Below are 10,051 nucleotides of genomic sequence, written 5' to 3'. Positions count from 1 at the left end.
GAGTGACTGGAGGGAAACATAAGCCTTCAGGCAATCAAACTATGTGTATTTCTTTTTCTCTGCAGGAACACAGTAAATTGCTGTTTATATGAAAAGTAGTATGTCTTTTTCTGTTCAATGTAATTCCCAGTCTGGAGAGATTGGCTCAGTTAACTGCTGCCTGAGATATCCCGGGGTGAGATGTGATCCTGAGAGTAGCCATGTTCTAGGTTAATCAGCCTGCCAACCTAACCAGGTTGTGCCCTGCCCAGACTAAGGAACTCAAGTCTGTCCTTCCTCCTCCCTCATCCTTTTATTTCTCTCTCTCCTTATTTTTGCATATCCATGTCTCTCTAGATATTTCTCCATTGTCTTCTACCCTCTTTCCAAACAAAGCCTTGGTTTTTTTAATCACCTTTTCTCTCAGAGTCTACTCTTGTCAGTCATGAAGCAGTCTTTGCTTCCAAAGGGAAGCAAAGGGTTCCCAGGGAACAGCCCCTCTTTCAGTTTCGTTTGTTTCAGGGGTAAATTTTCCCGTTATATTCCTCCCTCCTCTTCCATTTTCCTTTGACCCATCAGGCTCTCCTCTTTTATTTCAGGATTTCCTCCATCCTGATTACAAAGGAGATCTCTCTGCCAGACCCACAACCCCGTCTCCAGGTGTTAGCTACATCTTTGGCTTGCCTGGTTGTCATTGCTAATCAGTTAGTCCAGTGGTCTTGCCTCTCGAAAAAGACTCCCTTCTTTCCAGGTGCCCAGAACAGCCACAACCATTCTTTGCAAGCTACTCGGAGGTCTCCACTACTGGTAGTTGCCTGGTAACTGTGCTTCTTCTGTCTTCACCATGCAAATAAGTTATTCCCTGGAGGCACATGTGAGTGTTAAACACAGCAAATGAAAACAATAATTTCTTCAAGGATGAGATACCAAGCATAGGTGCAGTCCTGCTGCACCAGATGGTGTTTACAAAGATACCTGAGGAAAGTGTGTCGAAGCTGCCTTGGCTACCCACCACTAGTCATTCTCTCAGAAATCCCACTGGGTGAGAGCTATGTAAAAACTTCAGATTTACTCTAAAGCTCTAAAAGTATTTTTCTCAAATGTATAAGGGGTGTGGGAAAAAGCTTAGTCAAAACCTCAGCTGAGTTCTACTTTTCTCAGCTTTAACTGTATCCCCACTCAGAGGCTAGCAGCTAGGTGAAGTACTACTTTGTGGGCTGTTTTTTTTTTTATTATCTGATCTGAAACACATCAAAATTAATGAAAAGTCCTAGGCTTCAGTGAACTTTGGATTAGGACCATAAAGTGTGAAATGGATTTCTTCTGACATAAGAAAGATAGCTATTCAGTGAGTGTCCTGGCTATTTTCTGATAATAGCTGTCCCTGCTTTAGGATTTTAGTTTGAAAGGACATGTAGCTTGATTCCCCAGAGATGTACTGCTGGTACACAGCACTGCCTCGGAAAAACAGTGTGCAAAAGGGTTCTAGCTGAAGGGAGATACTATAAATTTGCTAAAGAAATTATTCCTTTTAAAAAAGGGAGGTGTTTTAATGCTGCCCAAAGGCAAGGCTGTGCCTTAGCTCCTGGAGACTCTTGCATCACAGCTTGACGGTGGTGTCACACTGGACAGTGTCCTCCCTCTCAAAGTGATCTACAGAATGATCAGGCAGGCTTTATACCTCTGATTGCTTCTGCACATAGAAACACACTAGAAATGTAAACCTTACTTCTATTTAGACGAATTCATCCTGCTGGAGTAGTATATGTAACACAATATATAGATCTTAGATCTTGTATAGATCTTAGAACAAGTGCCTATAAAACAAAAGTAAACTTGTATTTCAGCTGTAGCACTATCATTTCATTCACTGTTTGTAATCTGCAGGAAAGACAGATTTCATAGTATAAAACAAAGATTGCATAATGTCCAGGAGGTCAGCTTAGGCTTTCCTTACAATGCTTAAAATTCACAGACAAGCTAAAACAAGTAAAATTGCTTAAGAGTCTTTGAAGAGGTCCATGGAGGGAAAGCAAATGAGGAGGAAGGCACTCTAATCTGTGTTTTGTGTCAATATTTTTATCAATGTAGGAATTTTTACAGTGCAGAACTTAATACAAATTATTCTAACATCATTGCTGAAAATGAGTAAATGAAAGCTATGTAGGAGAAGCACAGTCTATTACTCCAAGCTTCCAGTATCTGCCTCACCTTTTGAGGAGTAATTTGAGCTATTACCCCTCATCTGTAGTTACCTTTATTAAAAGATGTGAGAGTCTAACTTTCAGTAACAGTTGTGATGTTGGATGTTTAATTCCCAAGTGCTTTATTCCACGCAGGGTACTGGAGCTGGCTCACCGCACTCTGCTTGCGTGCTCCAGGGGAAGCACACTGTCTAACATGGGTTTTTGAATTCTGCTATGCAGCAAGATGACTAGAAGTTACATCGTTAAAGCTGATCTTAAACCTCTCCCCTTTCTTTCCTCTTTCCCATCAAGTTGCTCTAGTCAAGTTTTCTTCAGCTCTCTGACATTTCAGGCTTACAAACACAGTGTGGGTTCTCATGCAACAAATAGAACATATACAACAAAAAGGGGTGGGTTTTTTGTACTTTTAAGGCTGCCTCTGTCCCTGATCTAACAATGCGGCAACACCAGTTTTCTTTGCTCTGTGATTGCTTGCGCATTTAGGGATGGCTGTGTCACGGTGGGCTGTTCTTTCCCACATGTGAAGCACAGCTCCACCATAAAATTACACCATAGAAGGAACAGAAGATGAGGTTCTTTTGTGAATTATATGTAAACCAAAAAGAACGAGGGATATTATGCGGGAAAGAAGAGGACCATACCCACCAGAACTTTATAATCCTCACTGAAATCTTGCTTTGTCATTATGTTTTAAGAGTAAGACACAGCAGAAGTTTCCCTCTGTTATGCAACGGAGTAACTATTTGCCTGGTACGGATTCGCTATAATATCTAACAAGCAATTAGTTCTAACATGTAACAAGTTTCCATTGTTAGGTTGAGTGATTGTTTGATTTTTGTGTCATGCTTGACAGTGACAGTGACAGTGTTCTCCTGCATTCATGTGCCCGCTTAGAAATCTCAGTGCGGATTTCACTGCCTGTCCCCAGGCTCTCAGAAATAGGCACTTGGCGACTCAAGCTGTGAGCATGAACAGGGCAGTGTATGAGAAAGTTCCAAAAACTTTTACAAGGTAATATCCTTTTTTTGTTGTTTTCCCAGTGTACAAGTAAATATTCCTGTCTTCTAAGTTTTAGCTTGTTAATGTACTCATTTTGTTTTGTATGACATTGTAGCTTAACATTTCTGTTGTGTTATATGCATGGTGCACATACACACACTCGACAACTACTGACCCCACCAGCTAATGAAAAACATTAGAGATGCTATAAGGAACAAACACAGGCATGAAAACTTAAATATAGAGTCTGCTTTCCCAAGGTCACACAGACAAAGTATCACAGCTGGAAATAATATTAATAACCTGTCGACTTTAGTCTTTTTTATTATGCCTTGTTAATTATGCGCTGCCCCAAAACAGATATAAATTATGCTTCTCTTGATTGCAGAAGTCCCTGTGCCTTGCCTGAGTAGCATGAACAGGGCTACATATAAATGACTGTCACAACTAACAGTTATAAATTCTGTATAATGCAGGTGCAAGGCCCTGCCTCTGGTTTCTTGAGGACTGCAGAGAAAAGAGTAAGAGGCTTCAGATTTCTGAAAAAAAATGCTAGAGCCGAAGCGTGGCAAGAGTTGGAGATGTAGCACAAATCACAACAGATACACTGAGATTCACAAAAGAACAGCTACTAGGCTCTTCTTCCAACTGCTTCATGGAGTTGCCTTCTGTATAAAGAAGGGGGATGATTAAATTTGAATGGAGACACCTAAAGACAGCCTGGATCCTCTTTCCCACCTGAAATGGCAATCACTCGGAAAGCAGACATAAGAAAGTATTATGGGTCGAGGTAGGAACCCCCTGTTAATGTTTGGGGTTTGTGTTTTTTGTTTGTTTGTTTGTTTGTTTGTTTGTTTTCCTCCTGAGGTTGTTTTGTGATAAGGGAAGATTTTGAAAAGTTCCTTTTTTGTGAGATAGGAGAATAATATTAGCAGGGTGAGTGGCACACAGTTCATGTCCAACAGCTGAGCAGCCCACAGATCATGCCCATGGGGCACTGCTGAGCAGCCATTGCAAAAAAAAAAAAAGTGAGAACATGTTTGTCCTCTCCCTACATCCTGGAGTGTTCTGGGGCAGGCACAAGTCTGTTGGCAGCAATAGCTTGCAAAAAGGTTCTCAAGCCTGTAATTGCTTGTACTTGCAGCTGATCCCAGATTCTTAAAAATCATGTTCATACAAACGGGGAAGAGAATTGATCAATGCAATTAGTCGCCACTCACTACTTCTCAGGCACCAAGGGAGACAGTCTGTGCTGAGCCATGCTCCAGTGGGCTGTCACAGTCTTGCTTTGAGTATATTATTTCACATGCATTATTTTTAGAGCTTTCAAGTCTATAAAGGCTATGGATGTTGGATCAGGGCCAGCTCTGACTGCGCTTCTAAAAGGGGTGGCCACAAAGAACTATTCAGGGTAGTTCAGTAGATGGCATGCCGATCTGATGAGCTCCTGGACTATTTTGTGCTGGCTGTGCTTTCCTGTGCTGCAGGGCAGCTAGCTCATGAAAGGTGCTTATGTGCAGTTTGTTGGACCTAAGGCAGTCTCCATGACGGTGCAAAGAAGAAGGAGCGTGAACTGACATCAGGAGTTAGCCTTAGCATGCCAGAAGCAGGGAAAAGGTAGCAGATCCCCTACACATAGCTGTGTTTCAACTGCTGCGCTGCTTCCTCTTCCAAGATAGAGCAGCAGGATCACACCTCTGTGCCATGCATGATCATCATGCATCACTGCTGCTCCAAATAGTCTTTTGCCGGCTGTTTCCCATACAAATTCAATGATAGGATTAGCACTGCTAGCATTATACTTTCCACCACCGCTACTGTTTGTATCAGGAGTCCCCAGGAAATAATCTAATCTTCTAGGGGAAAGATGGAACGTAATATTAAACAATACCTCATCTCAATGGGAACTGTAGCCACTGGTGAAGAGAAGACAGGTGCAGATATGCCTTAACTTCTGTCAGGGCAAAGAGGGTGGCAAAAGCAGGAAAAATGGATTATCTATAATAAAGTCTATATATCTCCAACTTCCACCACTTTGATCATTGTTCAGAAAACAACAAAGCAGTCCAGACAGACCATTATTTAATGTGGAGGCTCTGACAGGATCTTGCCATGGAGGATATATATTTCCACAACAGCTATACCAGCTGCCACTGCAGTGTCAAGGGAATAAGTAGAAATGAGACCCAAAAGAGCATGGGGATCAAAAAGAATTTGGAGACAGCCAATTTACAGCAATTTACCCCTAAATATAGAAACAGAAACTGTTGTTTCTTCATACTTTAAATGCAAAGGATTCAAAACGATATCTCATGGTTCTGATGCAAAATGACAATCTCTTAGAGGGATGGGTCACTTGGCAAGCAAAGTGGCATTGCCATCCTTTGTGCAGAGCTGGCAGAGACTTTGCGGACTCTGCAAAATCTAGCACCTTTCCTGTCAACGTCTTAACTTTTAAGCCAGTAAGCTCTAGTAACAAAATAACTAATTCTTACAGCCGTGATGTCATAGGGTTCGAGTGCTGCCAAGACTTTTTGGGTTGTTTTTTTTTGCCACCTGATGGTGATAATCCACACAGATGTAAGGTTTTGCACTTTGCCCAGAAACAAAGGGTGGAGCAAGCCCCCCGAGGCCCTGATGCACTCTCTCTTATACACAAACTTAGTTTTGAAAAGCCTTGTTTCCTAAATGTTACCTTGTTCTGATGTCTGGGGAGACTGTGACTGTAGAAGCCTGATGCAGTCCCTGTAGCTGTGCAAACCAGGGTCAGCAGAAACAGAGCAAATGACAGTATTTGATTAGGAGTTCTGTATTTACTTTTCTATGGGACAGGGCAGATTTTTGTGCTTGCCTAGAACAGTCTATAGGCCAGGGTCTCACTATTGCTTTGGTGAGCACATGGTATTAGCATAGAGTACTGGATGAATATCCTCAAAAAGGTTCTTCCACTGCACACTATTCACTTTTCCAACCTTTTTGCAGAAGCTATCAGGCAAAAGTTTAGTAGCAATCAGAGGCTTCTTGACTTTAGATTGAGAATCAAATTTGAAAATGCAACAATCATTTGCCTGAAGACTACTGTCAACAATATTGCTGACTTTTGTGAACATCCTAATTTTGTCCCACCTGTTTGTCAGAAGGAACATAAAGGATGTGTTCTGCTAAACGGAGCAAAGTGACGGTGGAGGATGTTTCTCACTGCCGTTTTCTGATGTAGGAGAGTTTGAGCAGTTGTTCACAATTTATGTAGAATTTTTACAGATCAGCCTGTCGAGCTCTCATGTACAAACATATGCATGAGTGCTCACGGTTTCAAGAATTCCAGTATAACTGAGAAAATTCAACAGATATCCATACTATGTGGTTGCTTCCATCTGGTGGCTATCTCCATACACTGCATTTTTATCTGCTAATTATTTCTGTCCTTTCAAACAACAGTGATGCAAAATCGATGGATTTTTTTTTTAAATGTGCCTGTTGGGCAATATCAATTCTTGCAGGTTTGCAGAAGCAGCAGATTGTCACAGAGGCAGTGTCTAATCTGAACCTTCAAACTTTGCTCTGGTACCCGTATTTTTACAGTGCAAAAGCCGGAAATGCTGTTGGCATGACACATGCCAAAGTTGATGCATTCTTACTCCTGCTGCTATGTTGGGAGTGTAGAAACGCCATTTGCTCAATTTCAATGACATACCATCTTTGAACTGCTGAGGGAAAAAGGAGATCTGACTCATGTAGCCAGTGAGTTAACATTGGCAGCAGCCTCAGCCCAAGTGTGGACAATTAGCTAGCAGCCCTAGTAGAAATGCTTTGCTTTGTCTCAGGGCTAAATCACTGGTAAGGCTGTGATTCTCGATTAGCTCCCTGTTGTGACCTATGAGATGGTAAATCAGGTTCACACAGAGGCACTTGTGCCTCACATGCACCAGCTCCAGAAAAACACAGCATTGCCTTCACATAAACAAATGCCACTGTATGAAACTTGTGCTTTGAACCTCTGTAAATTCAACAGAAAATACGTTTTCTTTTGTCTTCCTACTACTCCTGCATTTATAGATAGACTTTCTGGATATTGCTCAGTTTTCCATCTGCATTTCCGTAGCACTTCTAGCAGTTCTCACATGAACTCTATCACTGTTTCCCTTTTTGCCCTACACCTGCATATGCAGTACATGTATTGTGTAAAAGGTCATGCAGAATTCATGGAGAGAGGTGTAAATCAGCTGGTGCTTATAGAGACCAGATCCCTGTACCAAGATGCACCATCAGAGCTAAATACTTCAGCTGTCAGGTAATTACATGGACACTACATCAGACATCACCATATTCCACTACCTAGTGCGAACCCTGGCACAAAGAAGTGATAAAATGATCCTTGTATGTTCTAGCTTCCTATAAGCTGAAGTGAGGCAAGTTAGCCAAAACTGTACTTAGTTACCAGGTTAGTTACCACTGCCCTTCCCTGCAGAATTGCAGCTTTGTGTCACTGACAGTTTTTCTAGAAAATAACAACCGACCACGTTGTTTCCTGGGTGGACATTCAAGATCTGGAGAAAGCTTTTGTAACCTTTACCCTGTTTTGTGTATTTATATTGGACTAGCCATGTGCTGTCCTAACAAATTAAGCCTCTTAGTGCCCTCATTAGGTGGAAAAAGCATTATTGTTCTGACTTATCGAGGAATAGAGAAGATGGACTTGTACTTTAACTGTGCACAGTAGAGGTCAGGCTAGAAATTGCACTTTCTGAATTTCAGTCAAATAGGCCTAATTTTGCAAATGGCAGCCCATGTTCCAGGAAAAAAAGGTTCAGCCTGTGCCCTGTGCATGTGACTGTATACATATGCACAAGGTTGCAGCAAATGCTTGCAATTCTGGCATCCTTTGTTGCATATGCAAGTGGTATCACAGAAATCTGTCCATCAGTATAGCATCCATAGAAAAGAATGTGTTGCATTCCTCTTACTGGTTTACACATATGGAGGGTAAAAAGATTGAAAATAAGGGACTCAGTCTTTTATATATTGTTTTGGAAGAGAAAAAAATGACCTAATTCTTGGTGCATAGGTATCCAAGCTGAACCACCTTGAGTGAATACAGCCATTGCCTGCACTGGCTACTTTTCCTGAGAAAATGGCAGCAACCCATACTGGATAGTAGCCTTCAGAGAGAGCCTGTGAATGCACAACCTATTTCCCAGAGTGGGAGAGTGTCAACACACCAAAGACACAGAAGAGAAAGAAGTCATGCAGTGAAGCTGACAGATACTCTGGTAAGGATCCCTGGCAGAGATATCCAGCTCTCCAGGCCAACATGTTTTTTTGCTAAGGTGGCATTTTACTGCCTTTTCAGATGGTAAGTATGTGCTGATTTTGTTCTAGCAAGACCAGGCTGCCTGACTGTAATTCTTACAGTTAGCCTGGATTTCCCATGAAGCTGTATGTTTTCATATCAGAGCATACTGTGCATTTTCTCTAAATGAGGCTGTGCAATTAAACAAGAGAGCTGACACCTTGAGGCAAACTCCACAGAGCTGAAGAAGCCAGAACGATGCTGCCATTTACAGAAGCTATGCCCAGGGCCAGCATCCAGTGTTACTCAGAGGGAACATACAAAAGCTGGGAAAGGCAAAGAAACCCCTTATCATTAATCTGTGATAACATGTCTGTGCTCAGTATTGCAAGACTGCGGACAGATTTCAGCCGACAGTTCTTCTGAGGACCATTGTAGAGGCAAATGAACTGTTTTCTGCTTCCTTTTTATTGCTTGTTTTGTTTGTGAATGTCTTGTGTTGATTTAACATGAGAAAGTGATTACCTAAATAGAAGGTTTCTATCTCTCCAAACACACAGATGAGTTGGAATCCAGATGAAGCTCTCAGAAGGATTTCTTTTAAAATGGAAGCTGAAAATAACTAATACTAATATAATACTAACCCCTATAAAAGCACATAATTACTCCCATTTCCAATTAGCAGCTGAACTCCAGCTCAATACAAGGCATTATACGTAAATCCAGTTTCAAAGAGTAAAAGAATTAAAACATGCATAACACTAGGCGTGCTGCTTGACCTAAGTAGTGAACAGGAATGTCAATTTTTGCAGTATATATACTAGAAAATTCTCACTTCATAAGTAAATTTCATACACTAATAAGTAGATTTATTGGTTTGTGAAAGGGTTAGTTTTTATTCATTGTTTCACTCTGCATTCATTTTAGTTGAAGAGTCATTGGATATATATTTTCAAGGCCAAATGACATCATTAAGTGAACATCCTGTAAAATGCAGACCACAGAGTGACATCCAGTAACTGGACAGCCCATAGCTTTTTTGACAAAAGTTCAGACCCTGAACATGCACCTAAGTCAGTATGCACTTACAAAAAATACATGCACACGTATCATGCAGAAGAAAAGATACAGTTCATATTACTTTCTGCCTGCTATTGACAAATGTGTTGCAAATGTGGTCTTTCATATCCTGTAATGTGCTCAGCAGCTCTGAAGCACATAACGTGGATGTAAGGTGCCCTCTCTTGAGAGCAAGAGACAGGAGGCAGAGGAGATCACCCATCTCCCAGCAGCTGCCTTCAGCACCCCAGCCCTCTGACCTAATGAAATTAATAAAAAAACAGAGACCCAGTGGTGCTTTCATGTTATTTTCTTTTTGTACTTTTATAAACCTTTTGCATGCTTAGACTATAAAACTTTTTTTTCAGGTTAGATCAGATGTTCAAGAGAATCATGCCTTCACAGGTAGGATCCTCAAACTCTACAATGCATGACATTGTATGGGTGAGACTTGTCAAGAGTAGAAAGAGATGTCTGGCAATTTAAGTTAATGGCATATGGAAAAAAGGGAATGTTT

The 10,051-nt window shown here is 41.3% G+C and overlaps 1 long non-coding RNA gene across 1 annotated transcript; it reads left to right on the top strand.

Annotated features, from left to right (window-relative positions):
- Positions 1-3,051: 3,051 nt before the first annotated feature.
- Positions 3,052-8,431, top strand: LOC135310439 (uncharacterized). Its single transcript, XR_010370497.1, has 3 exons — positions 3,052-3,197; positions 3,662-3,975; positions 8,251-8,431. It is a non-coding gene; the product is annotated as an uncharacterized LOC135310439 (long non-coding RNA).
- Positions 8,432-10,051: the final 1,620 nt, after the last annotated feature.

This window comes from Phalacrocorax carbo, chromosome Z (genome assembly GCF_963921805.1).
Source record: "Phalacrocorax carbo chromosome Z, bPhaCar2.1, whole genome shotgun sequence".
NCBI classification, from domain to species: domain Eukaryota; kingdom Metazoa; phylum Chordata; class Aves; order Suliformes; family Phalacrocoracidae; genus Phalacrocorax; species Phalacrocorax carbo.
The sequence above is the reverse complement of the archived record's forward strand: the minus strand, read 5'-3'. Positions and strand labels throughout refer to the sequence as shown.